The sequence below is a fragment of the Euprymna scolopes genome, chromosome 13 (assembly GCF_053919585.1).
Source record: "Euprymna scolopes isolate OS-2025 chromosome 13, ASM5391958v1, whole genome shotgun sequence".
Taxonomy (NCBI): Eukaryota; Metazoa; Mollusca; class Cephalopoda; order Sepiida; family Sepiolidae; genus Euprymna; species Euprymna scolopes.
In genome coordinates, this window is record NC_136494.1 from 7,424,611 (window position 1) to 7,450,476 (window position 25,866).

General features: G+C 34.8%; 1 protein-coding gene and 1 pseudogene across 4 annotated transcripts in view; one reads left to right on the forward strand and one right to left on the reverse strand.

Annotated features, from left to right (window-relative positions):
• The window catches only part of LOC145291932 (epidermal growth factor receptor-like), a 351,994-nt gene that overhangs the window by 231,593 nt on the left and 94,535 nt on the right, over window positions 1–25,866 (reverse strand). The window lies entirely within an intron of this gene.
• On the forward strand, window positions 10,035–10,189 carry LOC145292593 (U2 spliceosomal RNA; annotated as a pseudogene).

Here is a 25,866-nt window from a genome sequence, read left to right on the forward strand (position 1 = left end):
GGTAAAATCCGTCGCCTCTATTAAAAGTTTAAGGCAGACATGCAAACAGACATACATACATAAATTTATATATTGGTAACTAAAAAGTTTCGACCCAATCTGATGATAAAGCTTGCCCTATCTCTAAATATCCTTTATGTAAAATTTCAAATATTTAGACCAGAAATTGTCTGAGTAATTTGGAAGAGATCGCAGAGGTCAATTTTTTAAAACTTTGACCCTTATTATGATCCCTTAAAATTTATTGTTTTGGGCTCAAATCAAGTTATTATGTTAGATCCATGTCCAAGGAACCTATATCTAAATTTTCAAGTGTTTAGACCCAAAATTGTCGGAGGAGTTTGGTAGAGTTCTTAAAAGTCAAATCGTTGAACTTTGACCCCTTAATCGCCAAATCTCTGGCCAAAACCCGATCACATCGATTTTTCCAAATCTCAGTACCTTGTATATCAAATTTCGAGTCTCTAGACTAAAAATTGACAGAGTTATTGCATAGGGAAATGTACACAGACACGCACACAGATACAGAAACGTTCACGTTTATATATATATATATATATATATATATATATATATATATATATATATATATATATATATATATATATATATACTGTTTTAACAAAAACCAAGACTTCAAAGAATAGGTTGATAGCAACAAAAAGTGTATTTCATTGTTAGTTACAATTGTTTCAAAATCATTTGGACAAATTCAAACATTATATCGCTTGAACATTTTTACAAGAACAGCCTTTCTTCAGATTTATTGAATAAAAAAAAACACTTTAACAATAGAACATTATGGAAAACATTTCCCTTATAAGGAAAAGAAAACAAGCGAAATTATTTTACCTCTATTGCATCCTTGCAAATTATTTTTAAATAAATAAGACTATATATATATATATATATATATATGTTCAAGTCCAACGTATATATATATATATGTGTTCAAGTCCAATGTTAACAAATTCCTAAGTAACCGCCCCCTTAAGTAAACTTCATCATATCTCCACACTAACATAATGTACGTATTTGCAATAACCCTTATCCCTGAGTGGCTTCCGGGCCTTGATAAGTGGTGACCACTGTGTAAAAAATATATATCTATATGTGTGTGTATATATATATATATATATATATAGGCCTTTTCTTCATATCCTATACGTAATTTACATATACAGCATCTGAACATAGTTCAACGGCTTGCTACTCGAACAGTGCAGCAGTGCAGGATCTACCGAATGCCAACGCAAATAGCTTACCCATTTCTCAATTGAGCACCAACGAATTTTGGGTTAATTTTAGTGCATCCAAAACCAAGCTCCTCCTCTTTCATCACAATCGCTCTAACCCCCACCACGCCCCAATTCAAATGAATTGCCCTCGTCTTGGAGAAGCCTCATGTCTTGAGAATCTTCTCGGACTGACCTTCACTCCTGATCTGAAATAGAGCTCATATATCAAATCTGTTGCCAAGATCGCTGGTAAAATAGTTGGATCACTCTACCGCTCCAGTATCTCATTGCCGGTTTAATCCTCTATCTGTATAAGAGCCAGGTGCGCCCTAAAATGGAGTACCGTTGCCACATATGGGCAGAAGCTGCTTTTCATTTTAATAAAAACATTTTACAGTATAAGGAGTATATTGTAATTGGCTTGAAGCATTGAATGTAGGTTAAGAAAGTATGTTTATTGGGTTAACAATGCTGACGGTGCGACAATTGTTGATTACAGGAGGGATAAATTAATAATTGACATTTTCACTGATTTTCAATTAAAATATTTATTTACCGGTGTTGTTTACAGTTGTTGTTATTGTTGATGGTATAAGGTTCCCTGGCTGTATCCAGTTGTAATATTTTGGAACGCGAAGCTATTACTATTTCAAAATATTCAAATAACAAATTACTTTTCTTGATAAGTGTAACGGTTTATTTAATATCAAAGCAGCAACCCAAAAAGTAAGATCTATTTTGTTTCTTTTCCCTTGACAAGGGAGTATATCTTCGAAAATTTCGGGAACTTGTAATACCGTCAAGACAAGTGGATACAGCCAGGGAACCTTATACCACCAACAACTAAATACACCCATTCACACCGGTAAATAAATATTTTAATTGAAAATTAGTGAATTTGATCGATGATTAATTTACCCATTTTGTATTCAACAATTGTCTCGCCTTCTGCATTGTTAAACCTTCAAACATATCTTATAATCTACATATAATGCTTTAATCAAACTACAATATCCTTCTTATTTTTTCAGTATTACTAAGCTTTTAAAAGTTGTCATTTTAACATTATTGTTAACCTTTCTTTCAAGGCAACAATTGTAAACATGATTATATCTGGAATTATTATTTTCATTAATAAAACACCCGATTCATCAATATGCCCTCAATGGAACAACACTAAATGAATACAGTTAAGAAAGGGAGTCTCTTCAGGGTATATCCTCCAGTTTTATGCCATATTATATCCTCATAGGGGGGTAAACGGGTATCAAAACCCACCCGGGGTGTTCATAAAAAAGCATTACAGATAGAACAGCGGGTGTTTGTCGCACTGTTTACGCCTTTCCACTCGGTACTCTCAAAGATTTGCGTCGCTTCATTAATTCTTGCACTCGCTTGACGGGTGTACCCAGTGGATCGGGTGGACGGATTTGCAAATAAAAAAGTGTACGGTTAGAAAAGTAAATAGGGGTTATATTTAAGTCCAGGTGGAGTTGTAAATTAAAAAAAAAAAAAAATGCTAAAAAGTTAGATAGGACAAATCTACATTGCGCTTGTTGTTCCTATCCGGCGTTATCCGGGAATTATTTTTTTTAGTTTTATTTTGCTCATTCTATCACGCTTCCCCCTCTTTTTTTTTTTTTTTTTTTTTTTTACTTAATTAACTTTCCAGTAAGAAAATCTGCATTTTGCAGTATAGACAACAAAACGAAAAAGTCGTCAAAGGTAACAAAAAACAAACAAACAAAAAACAAAAAACAAAACAAAAACAAACAAACAAACAAAAAACAAAGGAAAACAAAAACAAATATATAACAAACGTTTTAACTTATTTTAAAGTGTTTTTCTTTTACTTTAAAACACAAGTAATGTCGAGTGTTACGTTAGCACAACAACAACAACAACAACAACAACAACAAATGTCGGACATGACACGACCATTTATTGCGTGGGTTTCTATCAGTACTTTTTTTGATTTTCGATTTTTTTTTTTACCAATTATCGACACCCCCAAGATGGCTGACTCATGTCTTCCATTTATACACTGTCAATAAATGTACTCATAGATTATGAATTACTGGTCTAATTGGAAGATAGGTGGTAGATATAATAGGGGTGCAATGAGTTATACGTAATATATTTTGCATCAGAATGCTTTCTTTGAAAATAAATAGACCCATTAAAATTATTCCATTGTGCTTACTATATTGGTGCGCGCGTTGTTGTACTCCAGTCTGGACACCACCGGATAACCCTGCTAATCGTCGAAATGCTTCTTGTCTGTGCCTGTTTTAAAAGTACTTTAATGGAATATGCTCTGATGAACTCATAGCACTCGTTCGCCCTCGACGAACATAACTCTGACAAACCCAACAAACAGCAAAATCCCCCCCTTCACCTTTGAGGTCCCTAGATACCAGAAAGCCTTCTAATCTAATAGTTTTTTTTTCCTCGAATTGTTAGATTTTTGAACTCCCCCCTATTTCATGCATTCCTGATATTACTGACATGCAATAGTTAAAATTTACTGTGAACAGATATCTTGCTGCTCAACTCCCCACAGACTCCTGTTAAACATGATCCTAAATAGAAGCTCCTTACGTTCCAAGAGGCAATATGTTTTGTTTGGAGGGAAAAAATAATATGTAAACTTGAGTTCTGCACCATGCAAAAAAAAAAAAAAAAAGAAAAAAGAAAAAGAAATGATTAAGTTCATCAATTGCCCCTCTACCATTTAGGCTCCAAAGTCCCTAAGGCCTTACCATATTTAAATTTGAGTTCAGCACCATGAAAAAATGCTAAATAGACATACACAGAAAAATTTGGACAAATATGGTAAAATAGTCCTAGAAATGGAGTGTTTTTTTATTAGCCCTAAAAGAGCCCCTGGGACACACGCAAGAGTTATCGTGAAGTATAGGCAAACAAAATTATATAGAAATCAGTTAGTTACAACTTTTCAGAAAGTTTTATAAAAATTCAAAGCATAACTCTGGGGTGTGCCCCAGGGGCTCTTTTAGAGCTAATAAAAACACTCCATTTTATGGACTATTTTACCATATTTGTTCAAAATTTTCTGTGTATGTCTATTTAGCAGTTTTGCATGGTGCTAAACTCAAATTTGAATATGTTAATGCCTTGGGGACTTTTGGGCCTAAATGGGGGATGCAATTGATGGACTTAGTCATTTCTTTTCTTGCATGGTGCAGAACTCAAATTTACATATGTTAAGGCCTAAAACTGCACCGTTTATTCATTTCCACCAGGATTTGACGCACCCTGTTTACTTTTGGGGCTAAATGGGGGGGGCGGCAAATGCTGAACTTAGTCATTTTTTTATGCCTTGTTCACTGTACACTCTCGGGGGACCATGCATGCTTCACTTGTTTAATCTAAAAACAACATAAACAAAAACAACATAAACAAAAACAAACAACCACAGAAAGAAAAAACACACCTTTATAATGATACTAAAACTTTCATCTAGAGTCCTCAATTCCCTGTTAGGTTCCAAGGCGCAATATGCCTTATTTTATTTTCGATAATGAAAAAAAAAACAAAAAAAAACGTATAAACGAGAAAGCAACTCGTTTTGAATGTTCGTCAGCTTTAACCGTGGATCTGTTCCGGCAAGTGTGTAAATGAAACTAACGTTAGTCAGCGAGAGAGAGAGAGAGAGAGAGAGAGAGAGAGAGAGAGAGAGAGAGAGAGAGAGAGAGAAAAGGAGAAAGAAAGCGAGAGAGAGAGAGCTGGAGAGAAAGAGTGAGAGAGAGAGCAGATAGAGATAAAAAAAAGGGCAGGGTGAGAGAGAAAGAGGAGTACAAAGAGAGAGAGAGAGAGAGAGAGAGAGAGAGAGAGAGAGAGAGGGTGAGAGAGAGCAAAAGAGAGCTAAAAAGCTTGAGGGCGAACTAGAGAGAGAGAGAGAGAGAGAGAGAAAAGGAGAAAGAAAGCGAGAGAGAGACAGTTGGAGAGAAAGAGCGAGAGAGAGAGCAGATAGAGATAAAAAAAAGAGGACAGGGTGAGAGAGAAAGAGGAGTACAAAGAGAGAGAGAGAGAGAGAGAGAGAGAGAGAGAGAGGTGAGAGAGAGAGCAAAAGAGAGCTAGAAAGCTTGAGAGCGAACTAGAGAGAGAGAGAGAGAGAGAGAGAGAGAGAGAGAGAAAGAGAGATGGACGGATGCAAATACTCGGCCTGTGCCTTCTTTGTTTGTGTTACCTGATTATTACGGTAGTACGGTGGTCATGCCTACCCCGCTTCTTTCTGCGTGCCGAGCAAACGAGTGTAGGTCAATGGAGAATGAGGGTGGGGTGGGTTCGCGGACATACGGGTGCGGGCGAGATGGGATATGGAATCTTGCTACCTGTTGAATGAGTCACCTAACAGGTATGTTCAAATCTCATCTGTCCCAGGTAGGCAACTTTTTATTTTCTTTCTTTCTTTCTTTTTTTTTGTTGTTTAAAGCTTTCTTTTCTTTTCTTTTTTTTTTGTGCTTTTTCTTTATTTTCGAGTCCGCCAAAAGTTTGCTGAAAAATCAAGGCTGTAAGGGAGATCGACGGGGCAGAATGTATTCTCTATTCAAAACGCTTTACAGATGTGTGTGTGTGTGTGTGTGTGTGTGTGTGTGTGTGGAGGGAGGGGGCGAATGAAAAAGGCAATGAGAGGAGGGGGTCAGAGATGTAGGTTGCATAGGAGTACGTAGTAGTAGTAGTAGTCGTAGTAGTAGTAGTCGTAGTAGTAGTAGTAGTCGTAGTAGTAGTCGTAGTCGTCGTAGTAGTAGTATTAGTAGTAGTAGTAGTCGTAGTCGTAGTAGTAGTCGTAGTAGTAGGGGTCAAATAAAATGAGCACCATGATATGCAAAACTGTGGTAAAAAACTACCCTTGTACAACATACGTGCTATCTCTTAGCTAGTAAAAATAAATCTATACTCCTGTAATTTATTTTTGTGTATGTATTGATATTCAAATTAAAACCCTTTTTTCTATTTAGTTAGTTATTTATTTGCTTCCCAACTGTGCCTTTTTTAATGTGGAGAGAGAGAGGGGAGGGAATCAGCTCCCTCGAGAGGGAACTGGATAGTGACAATTGGTATGAAGTGCTTCCCCTACGTTGCCCAAAACTGATTGCTCAAGAGCAATTGTCTGATATGTGGGGTTGGTATTTATTTGCTCCCCCACCGAGCAAATTAGGCACAAGACCGATTTTTAATGTGAGGAGTGAAGGGGAAATGGGGACCAACTCCCCGGGGAGTAGGGGAGCCGGATAGTGACAATTGGTATGAAGGGTCTCCCCTACATTGACCAAGGTCTTATATGTGGAGTTGCCCCCACATATAACTTTGATTGCAGTATCTGCCGGAACAGATACTACACTTTGATAACAGAAAAAAGATCTCGGCCCGAAGGCCAAGAATAAAAAACCTTTTTTCTGCTTATTTAAAAAGAAAATACAATTTTGTTATATATGGGTCGTGAAATGTCATTCACCTGCAAAAGATCTGGCTAATTTGCATATTCTTTTAAACATTCATTTTAATTAATTCCCTATTAGTTTTTTCGGTTTACTTATGGGATGATCATCTACTTGGCCTTCGGGACAAGATAAAAGTGTAGTATCTGTTCTTCAGATGCTGCAATTTCTTGTTCTCTGTCAGTTGAGGAGAAATCCTTCACGACTGAGACAATTTTTATTTTTGTTCCTTTTCTCCACATTAAAAAACGACCCTGGTGTCTAACTCTGTCCTGTGGGGAGGCATTGTAAATAGGAACTATTACGTGTGATTATATTCATGCAGATATTCTACATGATTTATACTTGCGTAATATTTGCGTAAAAAAGATTATAGTAAACACAAACCTCTTTTTATATATATTTATTTATGCGTATACATTTTTCTTTAAAATTTTTTTCCTGTCAAACTCCTCTGTTAGTTTCTGGTTTACAAACATGAAACTTAATATACAGGACATTCGAACCCATACGAAATTTTATATTTGTGTTTTAGCCGGGCAAAATCGGTGCAAAAGTGTGAAAATTAAAAAATGGAATTTGCCGAGTGAAGATCGAATGATGGAATTCGTTGAGTATATAGGTTGAGAAGTGTCCTCACAGACATTCTCACTTCTATATATACACAGAGTAAATTAAACTAAATATAGTCCATATTATGACCCATTACGACCAGCAGTTGTGTTTCGAAATTGATAATCATCGATTAATGAGTTTAGGAGTGAATCTTTTATATGCGTAAATATAAATACAAAGGATATATCAACAGTTTTAAGCATGGAGTATGAAAAGCATTGACGCATTATCAAAACTATACTTTTTTGGAAGTTAAACTTTTTGTAAGTATTCCTGCCAAATCTTATAATCCTACGAGGGGCTTTCAAACATAATGCCTCCTATGGATCGCAGGAGATTGCAAATTGCATTGTTATACTGACTGGACTTATGCATTCATGGCCTGTAAGTTTCATCTCTCTGTTGCAGATATTGACGATGTGCGACTCTAAGAAAGCGATACCTGTCATGGACGCGCGTCAGCAGCAGAGATGTGTCATTGAATTCCTGGCAAAAGTGCATTAAGAATGGTGGATGGAAATGTAGAAAAATGAATTCTGCAGCACAAAAGGTTGCCCGTTTTAATGGTACCACTCCCATCTTCGTAGCTCTTTAACCTTTGAGGTAGAAAAATAGGAGGCTTTACTTTTGGAAGGACCCTCGTAACATACGTTTTTTGCAGGTTTTTGAATAAGCAATGGCTCAGGATTCAGTGTAAAGTGGCCCCCCTCCTCCCCAAAATATATGCAGTCATACATGACTTTGAAAAGCATGACTGGCTCAGAAATTTATGATGACCTGTTGAGAATATTAGCGACAGTCACACGTTGGATCAGAGAATTCAAGCGTGGTAGAGGCATACTTAACTCTATATGAATAATCCTACTTTCCGACCCTAGTGTCATGGTTCTTGCGGTGGGAGAGAACTAGATAGAGAAATACACGTAAAAAGTATGGGATTATTAACAGAAAAATTGATTCCCAACTTAAATCGTTTTTTTTTCTTATTTTTTGAAAATACATTAAAAGGTCTTTATTAAGTGCTGGGTACTAGTATACGAAAGGCGTCTAAAAATTCTAACCTCTTTCTGGTTTCGTAAAATTTCGATCACGCGGTGTTAACCGACTGGTGTCACATCAGATGACATAGTATTGAATCAGAAACCAACATGAGTTTAACTTGGGGAACGCATAACGGTACAAAAGCTTTTTTAATAGAAAAAAATATACGAGGTCCCTTTAATAAGTTTCCAGCCTTTTTAGTACAGGCATTTAAAATTGTCGTAAACTCTGGAAAATTCAGTATGTTATTGCTATACATCTTATGAGATGACTGACCAATTTTTTATGATTTCAGGCTCAAATGAACAGCTACAGCAGAAATTGGAATACATCTTACTAAAGCCTGATTGTCACAGTGAATTTAAATCAACAAGGCCGATAGCCATTAGTCGCGTACTCTCGTGTAATGAATGAATGCGTTTTATAGTTATGACACAGAAACGTATTGAATGCTTCAGACTGCTGTAGGACCATATTGAATGAATCGGGCATCAGTGCTTTAATGGCATAAGAGATTCAAGGAAAGTAATGATTTGTGAGGGATGGTGAGAGGTGTGAGATGAGTAAGGATGTTAGGACACCAGAGTTAATTGGCCAAATAAAGAATTTCAATGATAAGGACAATCGTGTGTCAATAACTGCCGACTTTGATGTCAGTGTGAGAACTGTACACACAATTATTTGTGAGGAGCTGAAAGTGTGGAAGATTTGTGCAAAGTTTGTTCCAAGGGTACTCAGAAAAGATCACTATTTGACCAAGATGAGCACCAAGACTGTTCCTCATCCTCCCTATAGTCCAGCCATTGCTCCTTTTAACTTTTGGTTATTCCCTAAGCTCCAAAAAATCTTATAGGCTGTCATCTTGTTAATCTTTCCTAGGCATTGTCCCAGATAGCAGCTTCTTACATCCAAGTGGCTATATGCCCTGTTAGGGGATGAACGTGAGTAAAAATACCCCAAAAAATGAAAAATAGAAAAATAACTTTTTTTTTGTTTCTAAAATAAAAAAAAACCCCAAAAAATGAAAAATAGAAAAATAACTTTTGTTTTGTTTCTAAAATAAAAAAAAAACCCGGATCTTTCGGTCGAGGAGGTTGATGATAAAAAAGAGGAGTCTCCGTTATTTAATGTGGCACCAGTCCACATAACCTACCACGTAATCTAAATTTTCCGAAGCCACAACAAGACCAAAATATTTGGAACCTCTTTCGTACACTAGAACCAAATGTTCTACCTCTTATTCAAATACAACAATAACATTTAAACGTTCAAATTATATTTTTCTATGAAGTGCCACTTTTGAGAGCCTGTAAATCATCAAACATTCATTTGCCGAGATCTGGAATCTTGGTACCATATATATATAGTGGTGAATCAATCACCAGTCCCTCTCTGTTGCAGGGTTTCCCAAACTTCGGGACACCTTGTAGTCTCTGAACAGGGCAAAGTGGGGAAGCAAATAAATACAATCTGTTCCGGCAGATACTGCAAGCAAAGACCATATGTGAAGGCAACTCCACATATAAGACCTTGGTCAATGTAGGGGCAACCCTTCATACCAATTGTCACTATCCAGATCCTCTAATCCCCGAGGAATTGGTTTCCATTTCCCCTTCACTCCGCACATTAAAAATCGGCCTTGTGCCTAATTTGCTCGGTGGGGGAGCAAATAAATACCCTTTTCTTGGCCTTTTGTCCAAGATCAAAGTGTAGTATCTGTTCTTACTACATGCTGTACTTATGGTTGTAACTTTGTGATATAAAGTGGGGGATCACTTTTCTGCATTAATTTAATGTAAAATGATCACCCACTTTACAAGCGGTCAGTCTCAAAAGCCATTCAAGTAATTCTCCAGATCATTCAAGTTGTTTTTGAAGGATTCCAGTTAATTTTTAAGCATTCAAGTCATTCTTAAGGTCATTCAATTCATCTTTAAGTTCATTAAAGTCATTCTAAGTCATTTACTTTTTATTTATTTAAGTCATTTCAGCCAATTTTCGGTCATTTTAGTTTATCTTTAAGAATTTCATGTCAATCCTCCATTCACGCATTCATTCATTACACGAGAGCACGCGACTAATGGCTATCGGCCTTGTTTTTAATTAATGCAAATGCATCTATTAAATCAGAACGTTTAAATTGACTTTCTTTGAAGTGTCTCATATAGGTACATCTGCATCAGTAGATTAAATATCAAGCAGATTAAAGATGATCTACGATGGGTCAGTTTACGTAAAGGATAAAAATAAACTCAAAATGAAAAAAAAAAAGATGATCTACGATGGGTCAGTTTACGTAAAGGATAAAAATAAACTCAAAATTAAAAAAAAAAGATGATCTTCGATGGGTCAGTTTACGTAAAGGATAAAAATAAACTCAAAATGAAAAAAAAAAAAAGAATACGAAGGCATTCAGAAAAGCACGGACCTCCTATGACCAATTAAATTAAATGACCGCTTCTTGATACTGGATGGTGTGATTAACCGCCTCTCACAGGGGCAAGGTCAAACAGGCGGTCAGTTTATAACAAGAATACATTCCCCTCAGCCTCACCTCTAGAGGGATCAATCTAGCTAGGCGTGTACAGAAATAGTTTGACCCAAATTTTCTGCATTAGCGCACAGAAAAACCATCCCAGACCAGGGGCAAGAAACTCACTCTCTTTCAAAAGAAGGCAACGAAAGGCAAGTCTCCCAAAAGAGGAGGTAACGCCTGGCTGGATGGATTGGTGAAACCAAACTAATAACACACTTCTGAGCTGGACCACAATAACTGTTTATGGTACTCCTCTTAAATCACAAAGGGAAACTCTGGTCCGACAGTAAAGTTAGCATGATATTTTTAAATAACATATTTGCTGATTTCTGAGGAGGAAGTTTTCTTTTTAAATATATGTATTTTCTTTATATATATATATATATATATATATATATATATATATATATATATATATATATATATATATATATATATATATATATATATACCCCTATAATTTTATTGTGTATTAATATCCATATTAAAAACCTTTTTTCTAATTATTTAAAAAGAAAATACAACTTTGTTATACATGGATCGTGGAATTGCAATCTAACTAATTTGCATATTCTTTTAAACATTCATTTGAATTAATTTACTATTAGTTTTTTTCACTTTTCGTATGGGATGATCACCTTTAGTTAACTATTACGTGTAATTATATTCATGCAGATATTTTACGTAATTTATACTTGCGTAATACTTGCGTAAAAAGGTTATAGTAAACGCAAACCTCTTTATATATATATATATATATATATATATATATATATATATATATATATATATATATATATATATATGTGGCATAATGACGTAGCCCCTTTTGAGGGAGCTGGACCTGCCTAACTTGATCTGCACTTGTAAGGTGCAGATGTGTTAAGCAGGTGCTTGTGATTTTGAAATTGTTCTGCTATGACTCAAGCCAAGAATGACAGTTTGTTTATAATATTGAACCAAAGGCAAAACGATACAAGACTTTAGAATTTGAAAGGTCAAACCCGAAAGAACTCATGGATACAAAAATAAAACAATGTTTAAACGTTAGGTATGAATGCCCCCCCTCTCTCTCTCTTTCTTTCACTTCCCTTCGCTCTCTTTCAATGAAGAGAGAGAGAATTAAAATAATTAAATATAAGTCTATTGTTTTAAACAGTTGACGCTTGCATTCTGGAGTCGGCGGACGCGACATAGCATGCGTCTGGTTTCAACATGCCAGCCAATTATAGCCAACGACATCTCAACCCGTTTTTGTTGATGTTTCCACGTGCTTATCGTTAGATATCATTCGATATCGTTCAAACACCTGGGGAGCTGGTTGCGTTCCCAGGACGTTCTTCAAACAAGTAACTCTCCCTGTTCTATTGTCAAGAATGTTTTTTTTCAGAAAGTCTGAAGAAATGCTGGTTTTTGTAAAATTTTCAAACGATATAATGTTTGAAATTATCGACCGGGCATGGAAACGTAAAATGAAATACACTTTTTGTTGCTATCAACACCTTTTTTGAAGTCTTGATTTTGCTTACACAGCAACTGAGAATGTGTGTGTGAGGGCACTTCTCAACCTATATACTTTTTTCTACGGACTTGAAACTTGGTATAAAGGGTATTCAGATATTTAGAAAACCTTTTAATCAGTTTTCATACATGAAAAGGATTACTAAGGGGTTAAAATTGAAAAATTGGTACATAAATGGCATTGGGTCACATGTTTTTTCTAGCAAGTCTCTCTATTTCTCTTTCTATCTCATATATATATGTGGTGTATATATATATATATATATATATATATATATATATATATATAAATAAGATGGAGTTTGCTTGAAGCATTGTGTGAGATAGGTATATAGAACAGATTTAGAAGGCTATCATAATGTGACAAATGGAATCGATGTTGTAGAAAAAAAGACGAAAGCAAGTGACAATTTGCAAACCAATATGTATTTTATTTTATTTTTTTTTTTAATTACATTTTCACCCAAACAAGGCAAATTGCCACTTTGGTGTAGGGGGCTACTATCAGGGGCAACAACTACTGGGGTACTATGTAGGGATTTGGGCAGCAAGGTGTCGGTTCACGTTACACTTGAACTTCTGCATGTCAGTACTGTTGGGGAAGCAGGGACCTGGAATGGAATTCCAGAGTCTTGCGGTTCTGGGGAAGAAACTATTGGAGTAAAAAGATCTTTTACATCTAGGGACCTCTACAGTGTGGGGGTGGGATCTAGTAGCCTGTCGGGTTTGTCGAGGGTGCTCGCGTCGTGGGGGCACAAGTGATTGCAGTTCGTCAGAGCATTCACCACTAAAATACTTGTAGAAAAGGCAGAGGGATGCAACATTTCGTCGATGGGACAGAGGCTGAAGCTTAGATGCCAGTATGTTCCTGTGTAGCTATATTTCTTCCGATATGTCCTACAAGTAAGACATATCCATACATAACACAATTGAATATATATATATATATATATATATATATATATATATATATATATATATGTGTGTGTGTGTGTGTGTGTGTGTGTGTGTGTGTATTTATATGTATATTTGTATATATAATGTATATATAGATATATATGTATATATATATTTATATGTATATGTGTATATATATAATGTATATATATATATAAATGAGATGCGGTTTGCTTGAAGCATTGGGTGAGATAGGTATATAAAAGAGATCTAGAAGGCTACCACAATGTGAGGAATTGAATCGATGTTTTAGATAAAACGACGAAAACAAGTGAAAATTTGCAAATCATTATGTATATTCATGTGCAGCTATATCTCTCTCGATATGTCCTACAAGAAAAGGTCTACAGTAGACCTCTTCTTGTAAGACATATCCATACATATCACAATTGAATATCTATATCTATATCTATCTCTCTCTCTCTCTCTCTCTCTATATATATATATATATATATATATATATATATATATATATATATATATAGTGATTTGCAAATTGCCAGTTGTTTTCGTCTTTCTTCCTCAACATCGACTACATTCCATTCTCCGCATTGCGATAGCTTCTAAATCTCTCTCTCTCTCATATATATATATATTTTTCCCCCCCTCTCTCTCTCATATATATATATATATATATATATATATATATATATATATATATATATATATATATATATTCCTCTCCTGTGATTACCAGTAAAATAGTCTTACTATCTGTGTTTGTATTTTCTTATCAAGGTCCAAATGCTAATCGAGGATAATGGTTAATAAGTGCCAGGTTGCCGATGAGACAACACTGTGCTGATCAGTAATGGTGGAACTTGGGTATTTCTTGTCTATTGAAGATGACGACGCAACAGGAATTTGTTTACATACAATTTGAAAATGACCATGTTGTCGTCTAGCTACAGCAACTGTCAATAATTTCCCCTACATTCAACCTGTGTCTAAAACTAAATGTAAATTTCATCAAAAAGATTTCTTTCCTAGTAATTCCCGCCTGTGGAACTTTATACTGTGCGTCTGCTTTCCAGCTGACTATAACATGATCGTTTTCAAATAAAATGCAAACAAGTTCTTGTCGAGCCGGTCTATTAAATAATCAATTTATACCAAATTTCTACCACTAATGATCACGCTGACCCCTGACACTCATTAACTCTTATCCTCAACTAGCCTTCGGGCCTTTATAAGTGATGATTACTTTGTAAAAAAAAGAATCCCAGTTTGGAAAACTAGTTTTGTGAATTTCTTCAACAGTATTAGTGCGTAATCTAACAATGGATCCGGCAGGAATCGAACTCGGCATAGTCGATTTTGTAATCTGTGACGTGAACCGCTACGACAATCTCGTACAGCCAGTGTCCTATAGAAAGACGCGTCCTTCTTCGTTTTTACTTTTAATGTTTTTCGTTTTTGTTCACTGTTGCATGATGGTTTGTGGTTGAGCCTGGTGGCAGATGGTGAATGAACAGGAAAATGTTGGGAAGATTTGACTTCGCGAAAGTCGCGAGTTGAATGAACAGATGGTTTTCGAATGAATAAAAGTTATGCAAGTTTGGAATCTGTTATAAGAATCCTAAATGTGATGACGTAACGGGGGACACAATAGAAGGACTGATAGGCGATATGATAACAAAGGCGGATGGTAGTCGACCGTTCGTCTGTCACGAGGAAGAGATTCTTTCATGGAATTATTATGTCACTCTGTGTATATATAAAAGGCATTGTAGATCGTAATTATGAGCGCCGATCCCGCAGCTCAGTAAGTAGAACTGCTCAATATATATATATATATATATATATATATATATATATATATATATATATATATATATATATATATATATATATATATATAGTAATTTATATATATATATATATATATATATATATATATATATATATATATATATATATATATATATAGTAATTTATAAAATATATATGGCGACTAAGCTATACTGAATATTCTGCGTTTCATCCACTGTAGGATTCGTCAGGCTTATGAGCGAATTTTGTGGTTGCTTCTGTTTTTATATATGTTGAGGATTTCTAGTTAGCCAATCAGCTTTCTAGTATCCACCGCGCCCCCACCTATCAGCCAATGGGCGTGCATTTTATCGAACAAAGGATCTGTTTTTGAACTAGGTTAGTGGTTTAAGGTAGATCTTTTCCCGCCTTTTTTCTCTCTTTTTTTATATTTATGAATATACCTATGTGTACACACACATGCACACACACATATACATATATATATATATATATATATATATATATATACATATATGTGTGATCGTTTATGTATATTCATGTTTATTTAATTTATTTATTTGTTTGTTTTCTGTTGTTATTGTTAGTTTTAAAGCTATTTTGTAACGCTATCCTAGAGTGAGTTTTATTTGTGAACACAGTTGTTTGCTATTTCTCGTCTACAGTTTAATAGATTTTGAGGTTCTTTAAAGTACAGGATAGCAAATTTTTCATGGAGGCATAATTTACATGGGTCGTCTAAAACTAACAATAACAATAGAAAACAAACAAATAAATAAATTAAATAAACATGAACCTCGGCATTAAATGATCATAAAAAAAAGCTTGATGTGCTGTGCAAAAGGTGAGCCAATCCCAAAACGCCGAGGAAACTTTGTTTAGACTTCTGTTTAATTTTTATTAATTCTTGAAATAATGAAAAATGTTCACGTGAGAATTTTTTTTTAAAAATGTATTTGCTGAGAAATAAGGAGTTATCACGCCAAGGGTGGGGAATTTATGGCGTCTGCTGTTTGGTAAATTGGTTGTAGAGTAAAGAATAGAAGCATTGGAACCGCATGCGATATAAACAAAAACAAAACAAAACAGAAGTACGGGCAAAAAAAAAAAAAATACGCATCAATCGTCGATTGACGTAATCTAAAGCAAAATTAAACAAAAAGATTTTTTATACTTGCGGGGGGGGGGGGGTCCAGCTTTTCCCGTGCGTAAAATACGCTTAAATATGATATTTTAATTTGCCCAGATTTCGTATATGTTATTATAGAGTCGGGACTTCAAAAGTAAAAAAAAAAAAAATAAATAAATTGGGTGCCATCAGCTAGAACCGAAACCGAACATTCAAAACTAGCGACGTTATCACTGTACCAACGTAACACGCATATGAAATGATTAAAAAATATTAAAAATAAACTAAGATGAATGTACAAAATGTATTACGTTTTTTCAATTTTGATCCATTTTTGATCCCTTAAAAACTATTTTTACCGGCTAAAAACCCATAAAAGAACAGCCCATAACAAATCCAATCATTTGAGGCCCCTAGCGCCGCTCTGCGACTTTTAGTTTCGGAGGAGATATAGTTTGAAAATACAGGGACAGACAGACACACAGACATATAACCTTTTATATATATTAGATTACTTGTATTGATCAGACTATTGCTCTCATCTTAAGTGTTATTAATGCAACGCTGCGGTCGGATTGTCCTTCGACCATATCCAGGCATGTTCGTTGTTGTTTAGAAAAAAAAAAAAGAAAGTTACTGGCTCTGTAGATATTTTCGTATTCTGTGAGTTAGTATCTATTTTATGGTTTTAGTTTCGAATTTATAAACAAATTAGTTGGCAAAAGTTGCACAAATAACACTCAAGATGAGAACAATAGTTCGATCAAAACAAGTAATAAAAACAATCACCCCTCATCTAAAAAAAATCAAAACTCTAAAAATATTTTTTTGTTTAAATATGTAAAAAAAAAAAAAAGATAAAAAAATATTCTATGAAATAAAATGGAGCAAAACGATAAAAAAAATAAGGATATATAATGTCTTTATAATAATGTCCTTTTAATAATGTCCTTATAAATGTGTGTTCTTGTTCTATCCATATTCGTCTATCCGTATCTTTGGCTAAAAACGCCTGTGTCTTATCCGCGTTTCTCTTATTCGTCTTTGTTTAATCGTGTTTCAACTTATCAATATAACTGGCCTACATCTGTCTCGATCTATTCGTGTCTATCTTATTCGTACCCTCCCTTTTTCTTTTTACTTCAGTTAGTTTAAAAAGATCAAGGGAGCTAACTCCTCCTGGAACTAACACTTGATTCCGTTACGATTTAAATTTATACCCGAGGACTCTTTTAAGAATAGACGCTGTTCCCTTTATGGCTGGTATTTGTATTTCCTTACAGCTTCGTCTTACAACGATTGCGTCTAAGTATTTCTGAAGATTCTTTTTTAATTAAGCCAGTTGCCCCTATCACAAACGGTATCATGTTTATTTCTTAAAGAGGCCATGTCGTTTTTAGATCATTTTTTAGGTTCTGATATTTTGTTATCTTTTCCTGTTCAGCTCTGTTAAGGTCAAAATAATTTGAGACTGTGACATCGTTAATGAGCGCAGTTCTTTCAGGCTTCTTTCATATTACAATATCTTTGGTTTGATGGCCTTGTCTTTTATGTATCTGCCCGTCTGTATGTCTTGGTCATAGAACACAGTCACTTTTCCGTTTGATGTTATCGGTGGTTGATCATGTTCCCAGATGTTCGACGATCTGTCAAGTTGCATCTCTTCAGAGACATTCCAATGGAAATATTTACATACTTTGTTGTGGTGGAGAGTATAAAGACGTGCATATCTATATCTCTCTCCATCCATGTTTCTGTTTACCAATATTACTGGCCTAAATGTGTCTCAGTCTATTCGTTTTATTCGGGTCTCTGTCCATCTATATCTCGATCTATCCATGTCTGTTTAAAAGGTTCGCTGTTTAACTGTGCCTCTGTCCTATATATGTCTACGTTCATTCAGTGTCTTTGCCTGTCCGTCGTCTTTGCCTATCCGTATCTCGTGTATTTGTCTATGAACATCTCCGTCTCATCCATGTCTCCATTCTATTTGCACCACTATTTATACCTTTGTCCTGCAAGTATCTGTATCCCTATATCAATGTTTACCAATGTAAACCTCCTGTCCGAGTCACTGTCTATTTCTGTCTCAATTCTGTCCGTATCTTCTTCCTGTTTGTGTATCTGTCCCAACCGTGTCTGTTTATGTATAGTCATGTCTATACTTGTCTTGGTCAAATCATTGGCATAACGATTAGTGTTCGCTAATATGGCTGAAGTCTGGGTTCAATCCCCAATCCAGTCATACCAAAGACTAAAAAAAAAAAAAAAATGGTACATAATACCTCCTTGTTAAACAACCAGCATTATAATTTGATTCAATGGTAAGTGGAGTAATACAGAAAAAGAAGTGGCACCCTCTCACTTTGGGGTCCAACGTTTATTACGTTTTAGACATCGAACCTGTTTGATCATATACATGTTAAGTGTCATCGTACGAACGAAGAAGGTGAAAGTTTCATTTATTTGATTTTTACAATACATGATGATGATGATGATGATGATGATGATGATGATGATGATGATGATGATGATGCACGCAGTTAACCTCACACAACTCACGCATTGGAGGAGAGTGCATGTGGGGAGTTTTGTTGTTATTTTTCTAGCAATAATTATATTTGGTATGAATTACCCTCCCTGGGAATTTTAGAAAGAATTGTCTCCATTACAACTGGATAGAGGCCCTAAATTTTAGTGACGTGTACGAACACACACACACATACACACACATACACACACACATACACACGCACACACACACACACACACATATATATATACGTATATTCGTTGTTTTTATGCATTTATTTAATTATAGATAAAATAATCATCCACGGACACGTGTTCTGTCGTATCTACGATTCATCCGCGCGGTTGATTATACCTAGGCTCGATCCCACAACTACAGAGCCTGTCGTCAGATGCGTTCTGTATTTATCCCTAATGATAAATATTCGGGGTTCGAATATTGGGGCTGGTACACTCGTTAACTCTATCCGCACTGGTACGTAGTGTAATGACCGATAACGAAAACGTCAAGAAATCTGTGTTGAAATGTGACAGAAAGTCAAAGAAGATCGAAAAACGTCTAATGTTTGTATATACGTTGTGAAAGTTACCAGGTAGGAGTTACTCTTACCTGCACTATTTCTACATCAACGATGGTCGACACTAATCGCATCTTTCTACGAGAGGTACCTATGCATTGTGTCCATGCGGATTGTTGGTTATGTGAGATGTGTACATTGTACATGACGTGTTGTTTATTGATGACGGTTGTTAAGCTATGTCTAACGTCGTGAGACTTGTTTAAGATCAGTCTTTTAACATGTCAGTATGTTTTCAGTATAAATGAATTCCTATGTATGAAAGAGAGAGAAAGGAAGAGAGAGATAGAGAGAAAGGAAGAGAGAGAGAGGGAGAGAGAGGGAGGGAGAGTGAGAGCAGTCTTGTTCATGCCCATGTACGTTATCTGTACTTAAAAACGGAATAAAGAGAGAGAGAGAGAGAGAGAGAGAGAGAGAGAGAAAGAGAGGGGTGGGTCTTGTTCATGCCCATGTACATATCTGGACTTGAGAGAGAGAGATAGATAGATAGATAGATAGATAGAGAGAGAGAGAGAGAGAGAGAGAGAGAGAGAGAGAGAGAGAGAGAGAGAGGTGGGGATCCTTGTTTACGTCCATGTATGTTATCTGGACTTTCAAAATGGAAGAGTGAGACAGATAGATAGATAGATAGATAGATATAGATAGATAGATAGATAGAGAAAGAGAAAATGGGAGAAAGAGGTGGAGAAAGACAGAGAGAGAGAGAGAGAGAGAGAGAGAGGGGGGGGGGAGAGAGATGAATCGCTGAATTCTTCAATTTGATTCATGTACAGACTGAGTGTCTGTTAAAGTAAGACGCGGATCTTCAAAATAAATGGATTACGTATTACGGACAATCCTGCGTTGTAATTGTGTAACTGGGAAACGACGTAAAGAGATTATTGGATTCCCAAATAAATAGGAAAAAAAAAAAAAAAAATGAAAAAATAAAATTAATAAAAAAAAAAAAAGAAGAGAATAAAAGCACAACGAAGACTGGCTTCTACGCTAAAAACATTCACAATATATTAAACATAAAAGTTAATAGGATTTTTTCAACACTAACGAAAAAAATTGAAATTTAGACGGATGATCTGAAATATTTTTATTTTCTTGTTAAATCAATTGGATCAAAAAAGACCATTACGTCTAACCCTTATCTACTATTATATAAAAAAAATTTTCTTTGTGTATATATGTGTGAGTTCGCTCTTTATAAACTCCTATACAGCTGGGTCGATTTTTATGAAATTTCACACAAATGCACTTTATGTATCTGGCAGTATTCGTAAATAGATCTGTTTATCGGAATATCTTCGAAAAGTATCGATAATTGATAATGGAAAAAAAAAAAACTCGATGAAATAAGGAACGAGCAATTTTGACCCAAACCTATCTAAGAACACTGCCAGGCACATAAAGTACCGTGGTGTAAAATTTGTAAAAATCGACCCGGCTGTATATATATATATATATATATATATATATATATATATATATATATATATATATATATATATATATTAGAACCCCGGGATACGCCATTAAAAATTAATAACAAAATACAGTACAGGATATAATACACACGTATCAAATAACATTATAAATAACACGGTAAGGCGGGGCAAATACCGTAACCAGCGCTCGGGAAAACATTGTATTCTACATTGTAACCTGAAAAAAAATATCCTAGAGCCACCGTATCCCGGGGTTCTAATATATATATATATATATATATATATATATATATATGTGTGTGCGTGCGTGTGTGTGTGTGTGTGTGTGTGTGTGTGTGTGTGTGTGTGTGTGTGTGTGTGTGTACAATCCCACAGCTTAAGATTTTCCAGAATAATATCGTTTGTTTTAAGTAGCTAATAACTGCCAGTTAAACCAGCTGAGAAAAGTTGTAAATAAAAGATTTCTACCTTTATTAAGTTGTTATATATATATATATATATATATATATATATATATATATATATATATATATATATATATATATATATATATTTTTACATTACATATATACATTTACTAACATTTTCATATATATATATATATATATATATATATACATATACATACCTGTACTTATATATATGCACATATATAAATAGCATATGCATATATTTGCATACATATATGCATATATTTGCTTACATATACAAAGATAAAATACATTTACATACATACACATACACACACACACACACACACACATATATATATACACTTGCATATATTTAGAGGTGGTAGAGTTGGTGGATACATTGTGCACGCAACGAGACGCCATTAAATATACAAACTTTCCATTTAGCGCCGTTGTTTAAGTAAAAACCATATATCTCTTCACCTCTGTGTTTATAACTACGTGCCCATGTCTACCTGCTTACTTAAGACTCATTAAATAATCGCTTATGAGGGGAACATGAAATTGCATTTAATTTTTTGCGCCGCCTGAATATAACTGTCGAATTAGCACGTCAATGGTAGGCGAGACCAAATTATTTATGCCAACCTTAAATATTCGCGCCAGACTTTTATTTTGTTGTGAAGGAGGGGGGTGAATTAGAAGTAACGCGTAATTATAAAGTCTAACTTATAAGTGCGAAATATACTTTAAGAAACGATTTCTCACCATGGCAATCTCGCACCTTTACTAATCCTAGTAACTTCCGGTTTCGATACCAGTTGGAAGTAAACGGAAAAAAGTAAAAAGTTGGCGTTTTTTCTTCAATCCATCAGGAATTGTAATAATTACTTTTTTTTTACATGGAGTCACCACTTATCAATGACCGGAAGCCACTCGGGGATAAGGGTTATTGCGTGTACAATGTCAAATGGGATAATATCGTAGTAATCGTTAATAATGGAAACTTGATAAAGTGTCTTACTTAAGGGGGCGGTTTATCAGGAATTTGTTTATGTTGGACTTGAAGACATCCAAGTTGTAGTCAGGTGGGAAACAGGCAAACGGAAGAGAATTCCACAGGAGTGCACTTATAAGAAAGAAGCTTTGTTCGTGGAATCTACGTTTTTATTTAGACACAGATAAAGAATGGGGAAAATTATTGACAGTAGTTTCAGCTAGGAGGATGTTTTGCGCGAAAGATTGGCGAGGGGGGGCAGAGATTGGAGCTCGGACGAGCACTTGCCATGGAAATTACGATAAAACAAAGATAGGCTCGCAACGTCTCTTCTGTGGGAGAGAGGTTGCAGGGAAGAGAAAAGGGCGTCCCCCACACTAGGTCACGAAGTCTATTTTGTACTTCGTCAAGGCAGGATAGGCTGTTTTTAGCAGCTCCTGCCAAGATGTGGAGAGCAGTATTCCATCCTTGGACGTACTTGGATTTAAACAGATAGAGAATTGTATCAGCAGTGAGATATCTTCTGGAGGATCCTACCATTTTTCCAGCGACCTTGGTAACAGATTTGATGTACGTGTTCCATTTCAGGTCAGGAGTAAAGATCAATCCAAGAAGCTTATCAAAATATGTAGCTATAATTATATTTCTTTTTCTTAGGCGGGAGTCAGCACTTATCAAGGCATGGAGGCCGGTCTAGAATAAGGGTTAAGTGTTGGGTAGATAGTGAGATAACATGATCGGTTATGGTGGAATTCGGATTTGTTCTCATTAGATTTAAAGACGACCATATTATAGTAAGTCTGGAAGCAGATACACAATATTTCGTCCCACAGACGACCAGTTCCAGAAAAGACATTCTGGTCATAGAATTTTCATATTAGGTACAGACAGAGTGTGAGGGAAATTGTTGGCGGTTGTTGCATCTAGACGAGTATTTGTTGAGAATGTTTTACAGAAAGGGATTAAAGATTTGAGCTGTTTATATATGAAAGATTAAAATATAAGTGCGAACACTGGCAGAGCATATTTTTCTTACAGAAAATTATACACTAATATTTATATATTTATGGGGAGGCAGCTACGAATTAATCCATTGACTAACGATACTGCTTAATTTTTCGAGTAAAAAAAAAGCTGAAATCTCGGCCACTCATTTGGTATTAGACAGGCTCCTTGCCTTGTTCCTTATATTTGGTGATCTGACGAGAACCGGTATATCAACGATATATATATATATATATATATATATATATATATATATATATATATATATATATATATATATATATCAATTAAGCCACACAGAATATTCCGCGTTTCATCCACGCTTAATTGCCATATATATATTTATAACTTACTACACACACACACACACACACACACACACACACACACACACACACACACACACACACACACATGTATATATAAGGACACACACACATTATATATAAATATATATATATATATATTTATACATTGCCATTATATATATGTTGGTGAAACTCAACGTAGATTAGAGAAAACGCTCAATGAACATAGAATAGATATAAGAAATAACGATTCTCTAAATGCATTGTTCTCTCACTTATTACAGCATAATCATACTTTTGACTTCAAACAAGCAAAAATTGTCACATTTATTTCAAATAAACCGCAACAGAAACTTCTTGATTAAGCGCTTATAGTAAATTCAAGTACGATTAAACAATATGGAGGTTTCTATAATATATCGCCATTAATATGTAAACTTTTATTAAAAGAACATAATTTGATTGAAGACAAAAGTTAACTCTCTTAAACCATAGAAAACACCTTGAATAATAATTAATACATATAATAAGTCAATAAATTATATAAGAAAATTACACTCATTCCATTTCAATTACACATCCATATTTATATTATAACAGACATATTTGTTCCAGAACGAATATGAATTACATCATATCTTTCTAAATATATGAACGGCTATATTACGTTATAAAAAATCTTACTCTCCTTCACAACGCTAAGCACCCTTCTTTTTTTTTGAATTTCCAACGATTTGTTTTCGTTTTGGAAATGGAACAAGGTCATACATTTCATTATATCAAAAAGCATATTTTTAAATATTTGTACTGGTGTTTCGTTTTCTTAATCATATTCATCCAGAGGAAGTCTCGCAATCAAGACGAAAAGTTGTTGAACACATAACATGATTGGTTCCTTTTCTTTCTCTTTATTTCGTCGGAATACCGTTGCCAATATTCTCATGCCATATATATATATATATATATATATATATATATATATATATATATATATATATATACATCTAGCGCGACCGCAGCCGAGATTGAACTCACTACACGAGTTTGTAGTCTGAATGCGTAATGCTTCTCCAGGGTTATCAAGGGTAAGTTTTATCGTGATGCCATCACTAGATGGTGTGCCTACCACGGCTTAGGAGAGTCGCAACTTGGTATTTTATCTCCCGGTACATACAGCGCCTCGTTTTCCCAAATGGCCACCCATATGGTACTGGCCAGGCTCAGCGTTGCTTAACTTCGGTGATCTGGCTATATATATATATATATATATATATATATATATATATATATATATATATATATTTGGGATAGAGAGGGCTCCCGTAAGCCGTGGTGAAGGCAACCTTTCTAGGAAAAGCAAATCTCTGATTTAAAAAAAACATAAAGCGGAAGACCAGTACCCGCATTAAGCTGGTCTGCAGTTTAATTTGTTCCTGGCTATCTTGCTCTTGCTTGTTGCTGGATCTCAACATTTTGAACCGAGAGAGAGACTTAGCTGTCGTACAAAGCTAAGACTCTTTAACATCATATTTGTATAGATACTCCCTCAGACATTTGGTCTCATGAATTTTAAATGTCTGAGGGAGTGGCACTCGTCTGACAAGACGTTGCAATCATCATATATATATATATATATATATATATATATATAGGGTGTCCACAAAGTCTGGCTACATTATGTAGCCAGACTTTGTGGAAGCATCCTGTAAATTATATAGCCAGACTTTGTGGGCACCCTGTGCACACACACACACACACACACACACACACACACACACACACACACACACACACACACACACACACGTGTGTATATATATATATATATATATATATATATATATATATATATATATATATACATATATACAGGGTACCCACAAAGTCTGGCTACATAATCTACAGGATGCTTCCACAATGTAGCCAGACTTTGTGGACACCCTGTATATATATATATATATGTATATATATATATATATATATATATATATATATATATATATATATATATATATATATATATATATATATATATATATATAGGATATCGGATAAATTGGCGTTTAGATTGTTTCGAGACACAAAGTTTCTATTGTTATATTTCAAACAGATTCAGCGAAATAAGACAAGACTAAGTACATATCTTTATTATTTTTATTTTTCCATTTTAAAGAAAGGTTATCTATGAAAAAAATCGCTTTTCTTACAGTTTTTTTTAACGTATATCGTTTTTCCTATCTGTGTCCTGTTTAACTCGAGAATACCCTAGCCTGTCAATTCTATAACTTAAAACACCACAATAAAATCAGTGACCCGTTTTTT